The sequence below is a fragment of the Protobothrops mucrosquamatus genome, unplaced genomic scaffold, assembly GCF_001527695.2.
Source record: "Protobothrops mucrosquamatus isolate PMUCROS unplaced genomic scaffold, P.Mucros_1.0 scaffold724, whole genome shotgun sequence".
Taxonomy (NCBI): domain Eukaryota; kingdom Metazoa; phylum Chordata; class Lepidosauria; order Squamata; family Viperidae; genus Protobothrops; species Protobothrops mucrosquamatus.
In genome coordinates, this window is record NW_015387002.1 from 204,645 (window position 1) to 225,584 (window position 20,940).

Genomic DNA, 20,940 nt, shown 5'->3' on the forward strand with positions numbered 1-20,940 from the left:
TGCTCCTAAATGTCCCCAATTCTAAATCTTCATAATCTTCATTCATAATGAAATTTATGAATGAATAGACTTTGTATAGACAAGTATAATGAAATCTGAAACTCATTTACATAAAATACAATAGGTTAAAAATGATAGCTAGGTTTATAGAAATGTATTAGAAATTAATATATACATAGTTGAATATTATTTATATTAGAATGAATGTTACTCTGTGTGATTTGTTTTGCTAGTTGTTAGTATATTATTGTATTTATTTGTTTCACTTTGCTTTTATTCTTTTAAATTTTGCTGGTAATTGACCAAATAATTATCATTGATTGATATATTACATAAATATATAACTGTTGTATAATATACTTTTTCCTGTTGTATTTTTTCACTTTTTAAACCATTTTAACGTTCTTTTTTCTTTGAAAATATATGTATTTGCATTAGAATTATTGTTGTTTTATTTCTTTTATCTTTTGTTATTATTTTAAAAGCAATAAAAATAAATAAAATAAAATAAAAATATCCCAAAGAAACAAATACACAAAGCAACTACATTTACATCAGCTGTTTATTTCCGATACTTTCATCTTCTCTCTGCTTTTCCAAAGATGTGTCATGATGATGGTTTCCAAATAGGATTATGATTTCTCACACAAATGTTTCCTGCATCCTTATAATTCTCTCTCTTTTTCACTCCATCCTAGTTGATTTATATAGCTGTCCTTGATATATGTGAGGCAAGCCCTTCCATGCCAATACATGCATTTTGAAGGTGCTTTAAGAACAAATTAATTCAACATTTTCTGCATGAATAAAAGTTTCCTATTTTGGCTGTCCTGGAATAATATATTTTGACAGATGTGGGAAAGCATCCTTCCTGTTGGCACGGCAAATAAGAAAAGAATTCAATCTAGGATGAGATGCAAAGAAGTGCCCTTGGACAAGGATGAAGAGCAGGAAGAGATGGAGACCTTGTTTGGTGTTTCTTCTTTGGAGCATCTTCCCTTAGATTAGTTTTTCTAAATTGGGGGCAGACATTCCATTGGGGGGAAGATGAAGGAATTTCAAAGGGAACATGAGAAACATGTGGATGGTTTTAAAAGAATGGAAGGATGCCACCTTTCAATCTGACTGAGATTGATGTGGTGGGAGTTGATGGGTAGGAATCTCTTGGAAAATTGCTATGTGCCGGATGGGAAGATCAGGATTGACTGGGTTGACTGATGAGGAGGAGGGAGAGAATGAGCTGAGAAGATTGAGGTGCAGCAGGTCTATAAGGGCTGGGTGGGCTTTTAGGAAAGTGGGAGGAAGTGCTGTGAAGATAGGATGAAAGATCAACAGCTGGGCAGCTGGAAGATTGGAGATTATAGCAGATTGCTGGGAGAATGGAAAGCCAATTGATACTTTTATTCACCCACAAAATACTAAATTAATTTAATGGGTGGTCACATGGCCAGGCATACGAAGGTTTCTAAGCCATCAAAATGATGGCATGATATAAACAAGTTTGAGAATCTCAGCACTACAGTAATCTGCTAGTCAGAATGTGAATTGGACTGAAAGAAATCAGCTTCCGTGATGATCAGATTTTGTAGCTGTTGTTAAGAAAAACCATTGTATTTTCTATTGTCCTGAATTGCTGATGATCCACCTTTGAGTGGTGAGGCTGGTGATGGATGTTGCCCTGACCTAACAACAGTGAGGCCTCCAGGCCTTGACCCATGCAGGTTGCAATTAGCCAGAATTAGTCATCTGTATCTTGGGCTCATCTTCCTTTAAACACTTAACAGTGTGAAAGCAAGAGCTTCTTTCCTTTCTTCCAAGCCTCTCTTTTCCAGTGCTTTGTGCTTGACTACATCCTCTTTCCGAAAGAAGCTGATTGAGTTTTGTTCCTAGCTCTTTTAGAGCGAAGGCAATCATTAAAAGAAACTTAACAGCCCTATTATTATCCCGAGCAATTCTTAACTCATTCAGTTTTTAAAGCAGGGGAAAGACCGAAAAGGGGAAATTGAGAGGCAAAGGGAAAGAACAAAAGAGAAATCTAGAACTTCTACTGGCAATAATCATAAGCATCTTAGTTTTTGTCATTGTTTTATTGAGCCATATGTTTCTCTTGATAACACAATCTGATGGTTGTGTTTATGAGGACTATCATTCTGAGAGCTTCATTTTAGCTGAATTAAAGTGATGATGCATGTGTGTATCACAACTGAAATTGGATGAAAAAAAACCGAGTCTTTTTTGTCAACCAGCTGGTAATGACCTGATCTGCAGTGGGAGAATAATCCTGCATATATGTTGGCACGCCTACTGTCGGTTTTCTATTTTGAAAGATTTATTCTAGTGAAACTCATTTAAAAATGGAGATATTTAACCCAAGCCAAGAGATTTAGTTGACTTCCCCCAATTGTGAACTCTCAGTAATGGATTGTTTACACTGACAAGATGCAACATCCGGTCTTGGAGATGTACATGTTAGTATTTTTGGCAAGCAGTATGCCTGAACTCATGCTCAACTGTAACAATTCAATATACAGGATAATTTTTTAACATAAACTTCAAGCAGAGCTGCCCTCAACACAAATGGTGTCAAAACTCAGAAGGAAGTACCTTCAGGGAGGGATAAGAATTTGAACTCAATAAGACAAAACATGTGTGTGTGTTTGTGTGTGTGTGTGTGTGTGTGTGCATACATGTCCGTATGTTAAATTCACAGAATATTGTTTTTGTACAGTTACAATATAAGGAAAGCATGCAGAGAATGGCATCTTGAATTATTGCCAATGCCTTACCAGTAATAAATAGAGGAAGAATCTACAATTTCTTCTGTGTAACAAAGTTAGTTATTTAGTTATTAGACTGTTACGTATCATAACCATTTGGAAATTACTGTTCTTATTATTCATTGGTTAGCTGGTCTTATGAGGATGGTGTAGTGAGGATAGTGTAGTGTAATGAACATGAAGTTGGAGTAAATAAAGTGCCTTTAAACTCTATGGAGATTCTCAGTCATTCAGATCATGGTTGTCCCAAAGGTGCTTTTTCAAAAAGGCAACTGGGCTTTATTTTTTTTCCCTTGAAGATGTTTCACTTTTCATCCAAGAAGTTTCTTCAGTCCAAACTGAAGTGAAACAACTTTGAACTCATATATTCTCGGATTCTAGTAGCAAGCAGACAGATCAGAAATGTTCATGCTTCTTGTTAATCACATTAATTAATCTTATCTGATTAATTATATGACTGGATTAATTTTCATTATCTTTATATACCCAAAATGGTCTTGTTTTTTTTAGTTGATTCATATTTTGTCACAGAGGGCATCAGTGTACATCTTCTTTATGTCTTCAAAGAAAAATGCCTCATCTCTGGGTTTTCTCGGTGTCAGGGGTTTTTTTTTGTTTTTGTTTTAAAGAAAGACAGTATTATGAAGACTGATTGATCAAGTCCTTATAATTCACAGTGCTTGAATTATAAGGATAAATTAGGACGTCTTTATTGAAATGTACAGATTCTAGCTCTGATTCTTTCCAGTCTTTTCCAAAACATGCTCTCCAACAATACTTTGAGCCATGGCATAAAATGGGGGCAGGTATCCCTTATCACTTCTTCTCTAAATATTGAATGTTTATCATTGAACATTGACGGTTATGGGCGTATAGTCTAAATAAGGGGTGATTTACTTTTAGCCAGCCACATAATGAGGCATGTGTGGCCCAGAAACAAAGGTCCATGAATCCTGCCCCAGTAAATTTAGAAACCAGAGTTAAAATAGATTGCATAGGGTAAGCAACACCCACGTGACCTGGACTGATCTCAAAAAGCTAAGCAGCTTCAGACCTATTAGTACTTGGATGGGAGTCCAAAACCATCCCAGGAAAAGAATAATGGCAAACCACTCCTATCCTGTTACCAAAAATCCTGCATGGTTATGTTGATGTAGTCACTGGAGCCAACTCTGATTTGAAGAGCTTGCTTTCTTTTTTCAAACAACTTTTCAGTAATTTCGAAGTTTCATTAATTAATTTGACAGATTGGTCAATCAAATAATGTATTTCTATTCCTTGCTTAAGCTTCTCCAGCAGGAAGTGGAATTCTCCTTTCCACTTGTTATCTTCATGCTGGTTAGGTTTTCTTATGCATACGTCAAGGAAAAGATCTTTGCATCACATGTCTTTCTTTCTTTCTTTTCAGAAGGGCTTTGTGCATAGCTGGGGCTTTTTTCTATCACATAGTCTTTGCTATATTTCTGTCCTGCCAACCATGGCTAGTAATAAAAAATCCCCCTAATTGGAATGTCATGGGGAGACTCCTTTGAATAACACCCTCCAGGCCAGGTACTCTGAGCTGACCGATCAGCATCCTCCTCTCATATAACCCACACCTGTCCTTTTTCACAGTTGGATTCCTCTGACTAGAGACCAGATCCCAAGGTTTGTTTGGGCATTTTATCTTCAGAGAAAAACAAACCGAATACGTCCTCAAAGATCTGCACCACAGAAAGATCTGCCAAATCAAACATATGCTCCAGTCCAGAGCAACAGGAAGTTCTTGCTATAGTGTTCAGGGTCAGCTTGCCTTCTCCTTTTACAAAGAGGACAGATTGGGGGTTGGTAACAAAACAGGGTGGGGGGGAGGAAAGGCAGAAAGCTAGCACGAGTTAAAAACCAGAGTCCCACTTCTAAACACATCAGAGACCGGATATTCTCAATGCAGGCATTAATGTGCCTTTCCCCCTTCCAGAAATGTGAAGCAAGTATTCAAACAGACTTTTTTTTTTAAAAAAAATGGTTCATATTTGAAATTTAGATTGTGAAAACATATTTGGTACCACACATGTAGGGCATTGTGTTCTTTACCATCTAATAAATTTTGAATTTCAAGCTTTCCTACTTGGCTCTTTGGCTTTAACATTAGCAGCACGTTGAACATATTTCATAATGATCATGTGGTAACCTGACATTGCACAGTATACATATGGATGCCCAAACTCTCTTCTGTGAATGTTCATGCATTGGGCATACCACATCCGTCTTCACCACCTCCCTCTACCCCTAAACATCTAATCTAGTGCATTATAACAACCCTAAAAAGACTAACTTAGTCTTTATTCACTTTCTCAGCTTATAACTTGATTGTGGCCAATCATAGGCTTTTTGTAGCATTGCCAATTATTTACTAGTCTACCATGGGTACTGTTTATTGCTATTAAGAATAATGAAACTACATGGCTGCTTTGGACCAGTACATTTGTCTGTAGCTTGCTTATCACTGTGACATTGTATCTTATCATATCAGTCCAACACTATTAGAACTGAGTTTTACCCTGAAGAAACCATGATTTGCCAATGTACCCTGTTTGGCTTGGCTCCCCACCAAAGTCAGCGATGAGGGAGTTTTGCCCAGGAAGGATTAAGCTTCTATGCCAAATCTCTGGGCATCTCACAAAGCCCAATTATCAGAAGTGGCAATACTACATCATCCCACAAAAGCAAGTCAACAGGCATTTCATCATGCCAAGTATAGAATCGCTTCCAAAGCCCTACTTTAAAATTCAAAACTATGCCGTATTCCTCCTTCATACTCTGTTGGTATTTTTGCATGACTAAATGTTCCTTCAACCTCGCAATAAATACAATTCCATTAATGATTAATTCTATGCAAGTTCATGAATGAGGGTGAGAAGGACCTTACCAAAAGTTAATCATCCCTAATAGCAGTTGAAACAAAGATCTGAAAATGAACTGTAATAAATCCTCAGTTAGGAAGTATTTTCCTAATTCACTAACAGAAATTCGTAATTTGCTAATGATTTAGTTCATTAACCTTAAGTCATTCCTGGATTTGTCATTCCTGCTTAGGTGCTGATGAAGCTTAAAACAGCATCGCAAATGGCTGAACACTTTACCAAGGTATCCTGGATGAAGTGGGGTGTTATTTCCTTTTACATTTTTAACTCTTACTTTTTAAATTTATTTTATTGAAATAATTAATTAAATAATTATTTTAATTTCCCAGAGCAATTATGTTCATGATATTAGTTTTAAGTAACAAAAAAAGAGTCATTATCTATATTATAAAATGTATTATAATGTTTCATGGTTTAATCATGTTTCCCAAGAGAACCAAAGGCATTTACAATTAAAAAGAATATCAAAGTCTCTCTTCAAAGTTGGAGAATTGTACTGTGCTTTTATTCATTTATTGACCAATTAACCTATCAGCTTATTTGTTTTTGCTTCCCTTCCAGTAATAACAAAATAAGTACTCAAAACAAATGCAGAGACTGCATTTCAATGTCATATAAACATCAGTCTGCATTAACAAGTAAGAATAAGACATGCATATGCAGAAGGAGAGTAATATGATGTATGAAAATTAAAAAGTGGGAAAGTGTCATAATAAAAACACAAGAAGAAAATTGGACCAGTTGGACTCAAGATCTTCTTTTTGTTCTTCTGTCAAAACTAAATAGGGTTCTAGGAATTATTAATTAAAACCACTTTTGTACATGATATAACAGCAAGAACAGTGACAGTGGGTATGAGTTTTTGTCAGCTTTCCAGGCTTCCAGATTTATTATTGGGAGGAATAGCTACAAGGACAGGTGTAACTTGTGTTTCCTATTTTTACTGGCATCATAGCTCTATTACATCTTTGTTCTGGGAAAAACTGCATAGGTGAGGGACTTGCAGAGGACAAGAATGAAAACCTCAAGGTAGTTTGCCTAGCTACCTTTCCTTCTGTAATTGTAATTCATAGCTTGTTTGTTCTCTACCTTGGGCTGAAAGAAGGTGGCCTTTGCAAGTGTGTAAATCATGAGAACTCCACATAAATGCAAATCCTGTCCTATTTTCAGGTCACCACTCTAATTACGCAACCCATGAGGGAACCTTAAAATGGGCCAGTCTGTAGCCTTGGTGAGAAATATGATCCAATCTTGAATCATCCTTGCCTCCAAATAGATTAGCTGGCTAACTTATAAACTGCATATTCTCAGGGTTGCTTTTTGTTTTGAAATTCTCTCTCAAAACCTGGCTATTATACTGCTAAGTTACAGTCGAACAGCTGTGAATTCAAAAGATTTTCCTTTTATTATCCTCCAACTTTCTTGGCTTAAAATCATCCTAAAACTTCTTCCCATTGTCACATTTTAGCTCAGCAACTCAGAATCCACACTGGGTTCTTGTATCATGATCAGATTTGTTTCATTTTGTCTTACTACACTGTGTAAATCTAACCATAATCATTTGTAAGCCATGATTCATGGTACAGGTAAACAATTCTGTAACAATTGGGGACCACATTTTTAAAAAAATTACTAGTGTTTTCAACTATACCAGGATTACAATAGTAGTGATGCACTAATGCCTCCAAAAGAGGAAGGGTCAGAACCTGAATTTAGGGTCAGCCTAAACTGATGCAATTTTTCGCTATTGTGCAGGAGATTGGTAAGGAAGGAAGCTAGGGGCCTTCAATCTAAAGGTAAAGCTTTCCCTGTCAGTTGTGCCCATCTCCATTTCTTGGCTGAGGGAGCCAGCCTTGTCCGAAGACAATATCCGTGGTCATGTGGCCAGCATGGCTATATGGCAAAGGTGCATGGAACACGGTTACCTTCCCACCAAAGTGGTACCTATCAATCTACTTGCATTTGTATACTTTCGAACTGCTAGGTGGACAGGAGGCCTTCAATTAAACCAAAGCTTAATACAATTATCCTCATGCAAAGTTTTTGAGCAGGGGTCTTCAAACTTGGCCCTTTTATGACTTGTAGACTTCAACTCCCAGAATTCCTTAGCCAGGCATACTGGCTGAGGAATTCTGGGAGTTGAAGTCCACAAGTCATAAAAGGGCCAAGTCTGAAGACCCCTGTTTTTGAGGTAGAGATAAAGCGTGTCTGCCAATTTTTGTATTTTAAACTGTAGTTGGCTGGAGGGATTCCACAGCAGCTGAGGATAGCAAAATCACACATGAAAGCTGAATGCAGCCTTGTTATGTTATGATTCGATACAGTGTATGAACCCAGCCTAAAATTTTCCTAAGGATCTGTTATGGAATCTGGCAGAGATTGGCCCTCTATTATGCAAGCATTAACATTTCTCTGGAACTTGTTAACTTATAATACTTTCTTATGTTTCTTCACTGCACCCTCCTTTTTATTCTTTCCCAGAGCATTCCCCAAGTTTTGAGTCCATTTGGCAAAATTCTGTGCCCAAAATATAATAGCATAGGCCAGGCATGTCAAACTGCCGGCCCGCAGGCCGGATGCATCATACTGAAACCGCGCCCACCCCATTGCTGGCAATGGGGGGAAAGCCGTGATACGTTGCACGACATCACATGATGTTGCGAGTTTGACATGCCTGGCATAGGCAATCTACACAAGTATGACATCACTACAGTGCTCCTCCCATCCACATTATTCTCCTCTAAGCTTAAATATAATTTTTATTGGTATTGGAACCTCAGGCTATGGTTGGATAAGGGAGATGCACAATTTAGTGTGTAGGCTAGAGCAACTGGGAATTATTTATCTTAGAATGCATTATTGTATGGCCACTTTAAAATCAATAAAAATTAAAAACTTCTGTAGAGCAGGGGTCTTCAAACTTGGCCCTTTTATGACCTGTGGACTTCAACTCCCAGAATTCCTCAGCCAGCACTGCTGTAGACAGAGTATCAAAAAAGAGCAGAGATAAACTGTTTCAAAATATGAGTACATTTTTGAAAAGTAATAATCCGCATTAATATGGGAGCAAGGGTGTGTAAAATCCCAAATATTGCAACCATTGTTTTTTTAAACTTGGATTGAAAAATGCAGGTGAAGAAACTCTTCTCATTCTGTGGTTAAACTGCAAAATGCCACAGCTACTGTAACTCAAAGTAGAATAATTGGGAAATGCACTGGCAATTAGGAAGCGAAGAGAAACTTGGCCCTTGACATCCAAGTCATGTTCATTCCTAAAAATACAAGGGAAGATAAAAGTAGGGCATGGACTTCTCATTGACTTTCTTTTACCTGAGAAGGAAGAATTTCATTGAGCCAATTTTTCTAACCTTGAGCTGTCCATATTCTTGGATTATAACTCCCAGAGCTCACAGTCAGTATTGTCAATAGCTTGCTATCTGTGAATTACAGCATTGGTCTTCTAACACATCTAGGGAACACCTGGGTAGAAGAACTGGCTGACAATCAGGAGGATGTGAGGTCTGCCAATGTTCTGCCATCTTGTTATAAGTAAAGCCAGTGAGAGTTTATCATGTTTGCTTGCCTTTTCTGTTTCCTGTATTTTAACTTTATTCCAAAAAAAATAAAAGGACATTCCACAGAGAGCTTTTCATAACCTGAATGAGTCTTCTTATGCTTTCCAAGCAAGCACTTCATCAGCTACATATTGTGCTCTGCCAAGTGCTCAACAACACTCCTGTTTTTGCAGTCACAGGCAGGCCATTAAAGTAGGAAGTTTATCAAATCCCTGGTAGGCTGCCATACACAAGTAGCATACTTCATTGAGCTTCATGGTTAAAGGGAGCAGCCTTTCAATGTTGCATTCATCAGTATAGTTCAGCGGTCTTCAAACTTGGTCCTTTTATGACTTGTGGACTACAACTCCCAGAATTCCTCAGCCACCATGCCTGGCTGAGGAATTCTGGGAGTTGAAGTCCACAAGTCATAAAAGGGCCAAGTTTGAAGACCCCTAGTATAGTTCATCAAAGCATTTCTCATTATACCCCATGTCCACTGAGGATAATTCCTGGGCTCAGTACCATTCTAATTGGGACATGGGACCTGATATAACTGGAAGTCCAGGGAGGATGAAAAGTTGCATCTTTTCATACCTATATGTGACATTGTGTCAAAGGGCAGGGCCTGGGTCATTTTATCATGGTGATACTTTTTCACATTGATAACATTACGGCAGATGCCACTTCTACCCAAGTATTGTATTATTTCCATTCAACTGTTTTCAGATGCTATAGTCTTACTTCTGCCAAGCTCCAACTGTTGACTACAATGCTATTATGGCTGAGCTTGTATGAGAATAAAAAAAGAGACAGGGTGAAGAATAACAGCCATGCTTGAGTGAAATGACCAGCTTTACCGTGTTTCTTTTACAACTTAAGCTGAACCATCAATAAATCATTTTAGGCTCCTGGACATAGCTGAAACCATGAGACAAGATAGGTCTGGTTGAATCAGTCTGTTTAAAGGTGCCTTTGTCTCTTTGAATTTATTCAGGCAGTTGACCAAAAGAACTTTGGCAATGTATCACTTGAATTATGAATTTAAAAACATAATAAACATAGAAAATATAAACTACAATCCTCTATGCATTTACCTTTGACAATTCCTGGTGAATTCAGTTTGGTTTCTGAATAAACATGCACAGGATTTCCACCACATGTATTTGGGTTCCTGATTGTAATAGAAACTGCATACATTATAATAAATACAATAATTGAGTTGACAGCAGTACAGACTCATCTAAATCTATTGAATTTGCAGCAATAGCAACAGTAGCTTTATTTATTAGGCATGTATAACTAAACTCAGTGAACAGAATAAGATAACAATTTAAACAATACATTGTAATAAATCATCATGACATAGTACAAAATTAGAAGCCTATAAACTAAAAAAATCATAACAGATAATAATAACCTCTATATATTTAAAATGGCAGGTAAGATTTTTTAAATTTTAAATCAATTTCAGGGGGTGGACATTTAAAATTTCAAGAGATTTGATTCCACATCTAAACCTGGTGCAAGTCTATTCCACAAAAGTGGAGCCAGACACAATTTTTTTTTAAAGTAGGACATTACTATTCTTGTAGTGTATGGCAGAACCAAATGAGCTTGGCCCCATAAACTGGCCAAGCACACAAAGATGTGTGCCATCATCAGGCCTTTCAAATAACTGGTTGTAATGTGTCAATACAATCTATACTGGTATCTTTCTCAAATTCCCAAACAAGGTAATGCCTGGCCATAAAAAGAGATGGTACAAAATAAAGAATGATTCTATTTTTACTATTCTGGAATAGTAAAAAAACAATAGTATCATTCTACACATACGATAAAGGGTGGGATGATATCTTGGGTAATCCAGCCAACAAGCCACTATAAAAATTCAATGTGACACCCAATCAAGGAGTGAACTGAAATCTTAACCATTTCAATAGTGAAAAACCCTTGAATACTGCAAATGTCCGATAAATGGATGCAGTTGATTAAAACAGTGAAGGTTTTAAGGACAATCTATCTTTGCTTTGCCCCTCGCAGTTGAAAAAACCGGTAACTGGAGACCTTGAAACACAGAGGAAGAAATAGATTTGAAAGAACATGTTTGATCTCCTTTATTTATGAGAACAGTATTGTAGGTTAATGAATAAGAATAAAAAGTGTTCATCAGCAATGACATTTTATTTGCATCTCCAGAAATGATTTGGCTCAAGCTTCAAGGTAACAGGAAAGGCCACTTAACTGATCACAGGGTGATTATATCACAGAAGACCCCCCAACATTCAAGCTACAGAGTTTATGGCTTTTTAAAGGCTTTTATGGCTGGGTTCATAAAGAACACTTACCCAAATCAGCCACTAACACTTTCTAAGTCCTTACCATGGAATTGAGCAACACACAGTCTGTATGAGTCCCCACCTACCCCCTTTTAGCCCTGCCTTGTATCCCATGAGTCCTTGCATCAAAAGAATACAGGCATCACATTAATGGCTTCTTCTCCTTTGGCTAGAGCCACTAGACAGTCAGCAGTGGGCTTGGCTTTGTTCCTCCAGTGAATCAATTTTGGGAGTCTTGTTCTACAACTGCCAAGCTTTGGCAGTGAGTTTTGTAGTGGATGTGCCTTTTATTTTCAGCAACTCTACACTGACAAGGCAGGCTTGATCGTTAATTCTCAGTTTATTAAATTTTTGAGACCCCTAACATTGGTGACTGGAAGAGGGTTATTACATTCATAATTTGCCAGAATTTGGAATTAAAACTCCCTCTCTGTTGTCCTGTTACTGACTTGGTTAGCAGTTCAAACAACCTAATGGATAAGTTGGATGAAGCCAGCCCATGAGTCCACAACAAGAATAAAAACAGCTACTGGAGAGAAGACAATTCAAATGGAAAAGTAACTAGCATTGGAAGGACTAAGCCTCCATATTGATCTCAATTTTATCAGAGGCAGAGTTCTCCTTTCAGAGGGCTTTATTAAAGAATATGAGAATATTCTGGGAGTCATGAACATAAGTTATTCTTACACTGGCATTCAACTGATGTTTCTTCTAAATCTCTTCTTTGAAGAGTCACAGCTTTGTGTATATATCGGTGTAACCATATCTGTCCCATCCTCCTACCGCATCCTTCTTCCCCAATTACCCTGGGGGTCACCTTCCACTTACAATGCAAAGATTAATTTTCTGGCTGCCTTTGATGCAACTCAAGGCACAAGGAAAGTTGCTGTAAATGATGGGAGAGGCTGACAGGCACCCTTATGGTGTTACCATCAAGGATATTGTAGGGCTCAGAAGCCGTTCTATAAAGTTCATCCAGGCTGCTCTGGATGCAAATGACTCTAGGCCTCCATGTCTCTAATCTGGAGCACAAGGTTGCTTGAAATCTCAATTATTTATGTGTTCATGCTATGGGTTAATGCTGACTGACACTGAAACACAGCCTAGATTTAGCTTCATAAAATTTTTATCCCCACTATGAACAGCAAGTGTTTCTCTGGTTTCAGTGGATGGAAATGGCCAGCTAGAAAGCTTAGACAAGCCTACCCTTCTGCTAGGCCAAAAATCTTGGAGCTCAGTTACCATGGCAACTGGTCATAATTTTTAATTCCCTTCCTGGTTACATCTGCACAGGGAAAAATAAATTTTCTTGCTTTCATAATAACTGTCCATCTACTTGAAGCCAAGGGCCAGGTTCACAGTAATTCTTTTCCTTGTGATGATACAAGGTGGAGGTACAAGGTTGATCTATTCTCTAAATGTAATGGTCTGGGAAATGTAGCTGAAATGTTGTGTATCCTGGCAAAAATACATTAAATGTCTCATATAGCTGTAGACTGAGCACAACATGAGATATGGAAAGCGAATAGTAGTGCATAGGTTAGTCGCTTTAACTTTTCCTTACAAACATGAGGGGGGAAAATCCCCTATTAGAATTTAAAACAAAACAGATGGCATTAGGATAATATTTAGTTAGTTCAAGAACACACAAGGTCTTGGTCATCTTTAGAAGAAAATTAAATCTGATGCAATCCATGCCTATATGCCATACCTGTCAACTTGCAAAATTTCTTCCTATTGTAAAGGAGATAGTCAAACAGCACAGTGATTATTCTCAAACCACCGTCATTGGTCTTTCATTTGCAAATCCCCTGTTACTTTTTGGCATAGTTCATACAACTATTGGATAAGAATCCTCAGTCTATCATGGGCAAGAGCATGAGGAAATCAGTCTCCTGCTAGAAAGTGGATATTCATCCCTGCAAACTGATGTTAGACAACCTAGATGCCATAATCAACAGGGAGTAACCATATACACAGGAAACCCAGCCATTGCACAGGTGGATGAGAGATGATCACTTTCTGCATTTATTTTTTTCAGCTTTTTGTACATTCCACAAAAAGCTGTTTTTTTTAAAAAAAAAAAAAAAAAGCAAACAAACACAAACCTGTGATGGCCATTCAGAATTATCACTGTGGGAAATGTTGAAGGAGGCTCACCCACACCCACTGCTTCTGGCTTTGTCTCATTTACTGCAGTGAGAGTGAAAATTGTCTCAGAGAGAATTAGCTTCTTAAGAAATTCCATTTTTGTGGGACCCCTCCCCCCCAGGCACTCTGAGGAAAAGGAAGAATAAATCTTTCTTCACATTCACATTGGGGGGAAGTTAGTTTAACCTAAACAGCCACAAAACTTTGGGTTTAAAATTAGCCCTCTCTAATCCTACACCTGACTAGGTTTAGTTATTCACATAACACTAATCCCACTTGTCACTCAGTTAATCACAGAGACATTGAATTATAAAATCAAAAAAATCATTAGGAATATTTTAAGCCAAACTCCCTGCTCAATGCAGAAATCCAGATAGATAGTCTACTCTTGCTTGAACATAGCTAATGAAGGGAAGACCATCATTTTTGATTAATTGACCCCATTATCAAATTGCTATTACATTAAAACATTCAATTGGGCTCTCCTTCTTGTGACTCAAATTCAGTATTCTATATCCTGCATTGTGGAATAGTTAAGCATTAGCTATCCTAAATTGTTGTTTCTGTCCACTAATTAATCTCTATCCTCATAGCTGAGCCATTAATAAAAAGATGAAAACCTTTTTATTGGGTACCCCGCTTGATATTTTAAGTAGAGAAAGTAGATTGAGGATCACTCTTTCAGTATGTTTTCTCACCAATTATGGTGAGGAATGGACATGTCATTCAGCTTATTTTAAGACAAGCTTAATTTCTAGAGATTGCATGGACATGACCATGGCAACAATATAGAAGTCATGTTCCATTGTCCTCTCCTGGGATATGTTTTTCAACTTCCCGGTCTACTGCAGTGCTGGTAGGTTTACTGGAAGATTGCAAGGGGAAATTGTGTAGTGGTGCATACCTCTTTATTTTAGGTACAAAGAACCCATATGATTTTACAGGTTCATGTAATGGTTCAGTCTTGTAATGCAAAAGTGAGCAAACATTAATTTTACTCACTAAATGATCATACGTAGGTTGTTTTGACCTGTCCTTTACCCATAGAATAAGATCATCTTTCTCAACTTCAATCCAATTAACTTTGTGAAACCTTGTTCTTGTTCATGAACATCCTCAACATTAAACCTTGATGTCTTATTCTTGGCAGGAGGACAAAATGTTCCAAAATAAGATAGACTTGTCCCCTTTGTCCTTAACGAAAATCCAGTGACATGAGACTATTGTAAAGCAGGCATGTTTAATTATCATGCAGAGTCTATGTAAGCTAGTCAGAAAGCTCCATGGGATGGAACTTTGATGCAGATCTGCCTGGTCTGTATATTTGTGGGCCTTGAAAGGGTTCACCTCATCATCTTTCTGGGGTTCGCTTACTGCCATCTTATTGTATTCTTTAGTATTCTTCAGTATTCCTCAAGATTCCTTTATCTCATGTTATATTGTTTTCTTATATTGCCTTGGAAAATCTTTAAACATTTATACTTATTCAGATTGCTTCTGAATCCCCCCAAAAATCTGTGACTCAACTCTATTGGGCTGGAGACAGAGCAATATATCAACCCTATATGCTTCATATTTCTTCATGATCTCCTATTCAAGCATTACTCCAGATCCAGCCCAGCATAACTTTTTCGAGTTCAGCCAAGCTTTTTCATGATCACCACCAGCTGTACTTAATGAGCTTGTTAATCAGAACATCATGGGTACCTTTTCAAATGCTTCTCTGAAATCAAAACATGTTCTGACTACAGGATTCCTACAATCCTGTAAGCTAATTATCTGATCAAAACATAAATAAAATGAGTCTGACAGGACTATTTTAAAAAAAACAATTCATGCTGAATTTTAATAATATTTATTTTAAATTTGCTTTCAGACTTATCTGTTCATTATACATGGAGGAATATCCTCTGTTATCCATGTTAATAGTTTTATAGTTCTGGATTTATCATTTTTTTGAAAATGGGGATATTTGCCCACCTCCAATCATCAAGTATTTCACCTTTAAGAATTTCTCAGAGATAACAGAATAACTGAGTTGGAAGGAGCCTTGGAGATCATCTAGTCTAACTCTCTGCTTAAACAGGAGACCCTATACCATTTCTGACAAGTGACTGTCCAGTCTCTTCTTGAAAGCCTCCAGTGATGGAACACCAACAACTTCTGAAGGCAAGCTGTTCCATTGTCAGGAAATTTCTCCTTATTCTCTCCTTGATCAGTTTCCATCCATTGTTCCTTGTCTGGCCTTCAGGTGCTTTGGAAAATAGGTTGTCTTCCTCCTGTCACAGCTCCTCCCTCTCTGTCAAAGCCGCTCAAATACTGGAACACTGCTACCATGTCTCTCCTGGTCCTTCTCTTCACTAGACTAGCCATGCCCAGTTCCTGCAATTGTTCTTCATTATGTTTTAGCCTCTAGATAATGGATAGGTCCAACTAGATGAGCCACAGAGTTCCTCAAATATCCTATGACACAGTCCATTTGGTTCTGGACCTTGCATTCATTCAAGATAAGAAAAACATAATTAAAGAAAAGTTTATTAAGTTCATAATTACCCTTATGCCATCTGTGGTGAGCAATTGACTTCTTATCTTCCTTTCTTCTTTTCATAGTTTCTTTTAAGGAGAAAGGGGAAAATGATTAGGAATGTAATGTGTACTGCATGGTTTTTCACACTATAGTATTGTAAGATTGCTCTCGACTAGCATCAAAATAGTTTTATATTTATCCACAAACAATTTAACGGAGCCATAGTAAGAGCATGAGGATCTATAATGGTCACCATAACAAAACAAAACAAAACACAAAAAACTGGAGACAGATATAATTAAATTCTCTGTCTCACAGAGATGTAGAGTTTTCAAGTAAGACTGAGAAAATCTCTAATAATAAACCTGACAGTGTAGAACAAGCTTTATAATGGCTACTACTGTCTGAAAATCAGACCAGTCAATGAAATTTTCCTGTGACTTTCTCACTGCTTGGGGTGAAGGATAGGTGAGTAGGAACAAGTGTTTATAAGGAAGGGGATGTATGAGCCTGAAATGTACCCTCTCCATTATATAAAAAGTACCTTCATTCACTGAATGGCTTAAGAAAAGGAAGGGCAGGGAAACCATGACATACTAAATACAGGTAGTCCTTGACTTACAACAATTCAAAGTTACAACAGCACTGAAAAAGATGAAGTATGACCATTTTTCACACTTACAATCATTTCACAATCCCCTTGGTCAGGGGTAGGCAACCTTGTCTCGTTTATGACTCGTGGACTTTGACTCCCAGAATTCCTGAGCCAGCCATGCTGGCTCAGGAATTCTGGGAGTCAAAGTCCACGAGTCATAAAAGAGACAAGGTTGCCTACCCCTGACCTTGGTCACATGATCAAAATTCAGATGCTTGGCAGCTGGTTGATATTTATGACATCTGCAATTTCCCAGGGTCATGTGATCACCTTTTGTGACCTTCTGATAAGCAAAGTTAATGGGGAAGCCAGATTCACTTAACAACCAGGTCATTAACTTATCAGCTGCAGTGATTCACTTAACAACTCTGGCAAGAAAATCACAAAATGGGGCAAAACTCACATAACAAATATCTCACTTAACAACAGAAATTTTGGGATCAATTTTGGTCATACGTTCGAGGACTGTCTGTATGAGGATATTTAGATATAAGTGGATGACCAGATTAATGTTTGGATGGGAGAAGGGATTTATTTTTTTAAAAAAATAGAGTAAACTAAGAGGCAAGGAGAAACCAATCTAATATTATTATGGAATCTGTTCAACAAGAGTTGAAGATGATAAGAATATTTAATAATAAAGTTACCCAAATTGCTCAAGCAAGTTCAGAATTACTTTTCTCTCTTTTTTTTCACACAGTAAACAGGAAAACAATTCCAAGATAAATTTTAATAAGAACGCAGGCTTCAATTTATTGAGAATTATTATGTACTGACATTAGCTGTTTTGCAAGTATAAATTCTCCCAAAAGGTTTTGCTTTGCAACCACTGTGAAAACTTTCAGGACATTTTTGCCCAGTTGGGGAAAGCCAATGTAGAAAAAAATAGTGCTGGTGGCTATCATTGCCCCCCCCCCAAAAAAATCAGAAAATATTCACCAGAAGTCATAGTGATGCCAGGTGCATCTTTCCATCCATAACTGCTTTCCCAAATCTGAGAAGGCCATATATTGATAGCAAGTTATCAAAACTGTGGTAACCATTTGCTAGACTGTTTGGAAAGTTTTCACTTATATCTCCTATTGGAATCGGCTAGGATGTATGGTGGTATAAGTTGGAAAATCCATTTGAAAGCATCTGGATAGGAAGCAGATTGAGGGATGCCCAACCTCACATATATTTCACACCCCAATTTAGCAAGAGGAAACATGATGGCGACGACATGAATTTGAAGAGAGCATCGCAAAATTAATCAGGTCTCAGAACCTGCTTCATCTGTCTCATGATGCCATCACATAAACAACACGTACCTGAAAAGATCCTAAATCCCCATCTCTGCAGTATCGGGGAGATGTCTGGAAAATAAGACAGCACAATGATTGTCTCTATTGGAGAATGCCTCCTAATAATGAAAAACACTTTTTGAAAGAATATCCCTATTTGGATACAATAATTCCCCCAACTGGTAGCTAGCCAAGCATGATTTTTTTTGAAGCTAATCACTGCTCTGAGAGTGCCAATCACCCACAAACTGAAAAGCCAGAAGGACTCTACAAATTCTAGGGTAATGCCTGCTAAAAGAACATACATTTTTATGCTAAGTACATTTCTGTAGCAAGCTGTGTATTTTTGGCCATGCTACCACCATGCTAATCAGGTTATTCAATTCACAAAAAGCCTCTCAAGGATTTGTAATATTACACTCATATTTGAGGGGGGGGGAAGGAAACTCCCACTTGAACTCTATTATTTATGGCACTCTTACAGCACAATCTCATTATGTAGGCAACAGTGCAATTCTTTAGTACAATAGAGTGCCTGGAAACCCTTTTATCCCCATCCACCTAGCAGCCAGCCTCCTGTGAGTTGCCATATTGTGAATATTAAAGACTGAAACATAATGGCCCCCAAAGAATATATTTTCCAATTAGCTCACTGGTTGCCAGCATCAGGTGTACTGAATTAGTAAGATTGGCTTGTAATACATTTCTTTGAAGTCCTCATTAATCCTATCCTTGGATTTGAACTTTGGAGGTGTTTCCCTGTCAAATCTGGATTTTTGTACTGTCAAAACAACTGATTAGCTCTCCTCAGCTTGAAGGAAATGGAAAGGGGAGAGCAGAAGAGTGGGTGTTGGATTTCATGAAAAGGCTTATTTGCCTACTCATTTAGCATGACCGAATGGGAGACTAGCCAAGAAGGGCAATGGGCTGGCAACAGTCCAGAGTTCCTGTCTTGTTAGGGATTTCCATAGCAAATGGCAAAGCTGCCTTCATACTAATAGCCAGTCAAGCAATTTGGTTGGCTTCCACTAAAAATAGGGCAATATCCCACAAGCCTCTACAGCGAGCAGCTTCAAATCACGATGGCATTGTTTAGAGCACCAGAAGTCTTCCTCTGGGTATGCAAAATCAAATGCAAAGAGTCACTCCAAAGAGGGCCACTTGCCAACTAATCTGCCTGCAGAAAAAGTGATTTGTCCTTTCCAAAATATGCGAATCAGCGACACTCGAGGGCCTCAGAGAGGCTGTATATCTCAGTAAGCTCCATGCACCTTGTCAGCCTGGCCAATATAATGAGGAAAAGAAAGAAATGGTTGGTGGAAAGCTACACGTTATTAACACACACAGGGCAAGGTGGGAAGGGTTTATCTCTACAGTCACCAGAAGTTCAAGCTAGCTTTAACAGTATAATGATCACTTGATGTTCATATTAGCAAGCTAGTAGAGTACTGTAAAAGACAGCACAACAGAGGGTAATGTTAAAAATGTTTTTCTAATCTTAACAAAAACTATGCTACTACTTTGATGGGAGACCACTTGGAAGTCCCAAGGCAGTAAGCTAAATTAGGAAGTTGAGGGGGGTCAACAACTGATTATAAGAGGGCAATTGCATATATTTATACAATGCCTCCAAAGAGAGAGTTAAAAGAAAGAGGGGAATCAGAAGAATTTAATGCTAAACTCCTTAAAGAAATAGAAAAAGTTTTCCAAGTTACATGATGTGCTACAAGAGATAAATGAAAGATTAGATCAAAAGTTTGAATTGTTAGCAACAGAGTTAAAACAATCTTAAAATGTTAAAAACATACAGATTAGATTGGACAAGACAGACACAAAGTTAGATTTATTGGGTGTCACTTTATATATTGACTTCAGCTTTATCAACTGAACAAGTTGCAGCCTAAAAGCAGAACCTGCCTAGTATTCTCAAACATCTGTAATTAGAAAGGGATTTGTCTAATTTTAAAACATCCCAATTGCAAAGAATGTAATCAGGCTTCTTTGGTGAGCTGTTAAACAACTGCATGCAAAACTGCTGGTTGCATTTGGATGCATGATTCAAAGAAACCATTTTTTATATTTACAGGACAATTTAAAAATCAGCAAGGGGAAGAAAGATATTCAGATTGGGAAATGTGTGGCCAGTGATAAATAGTCAGTGAACCACTTTTTCATTTCTCAGATGAGAATTTGTAGGACTAAATTTTGTCACAAATGCAGCCTTGAAAACCTTGCTCCCATTATTTGATTTGATTTTATTAAATTTATACCCCGCCCTTCTCCCGGAGGACTCAGGGCGGCTTACAGCCAGTTTAAAACAATGATATAATACAATACAAAATTTAAAAAGATTAAAAATAACTATTTAAATTTGGCCGCTTCTACTAAAAATTTAATTTAAAACCCCTTTAAAATACCCCTAGGCCAGTCCTGCCTGCTGANCGGTGCCCCCCACTCCCAACTCCACCAAACGCCGCAGCATGATACCGTGGTCCACAGTATCAAAAGCCGCTGAGAGGTCCAAAAGAACTAGGACAGAGGAATAGCCCCTGTCCCGGGCCCTCCAGAGATCATTCACCAATGAGACCAATGCCGTTTCCGTGCTGTATCCCGGTCTGAAGCCCGACTGGAGCGGGTCTAGGTTTGGTGTGATGGAACATTGTTAATGCATATTACTGGTAATCCGTTTTTTTTAAAAAAGCAATGGGGATAAGCATAAAATAAAACCAACTTTCTAGAATGAAATATAAT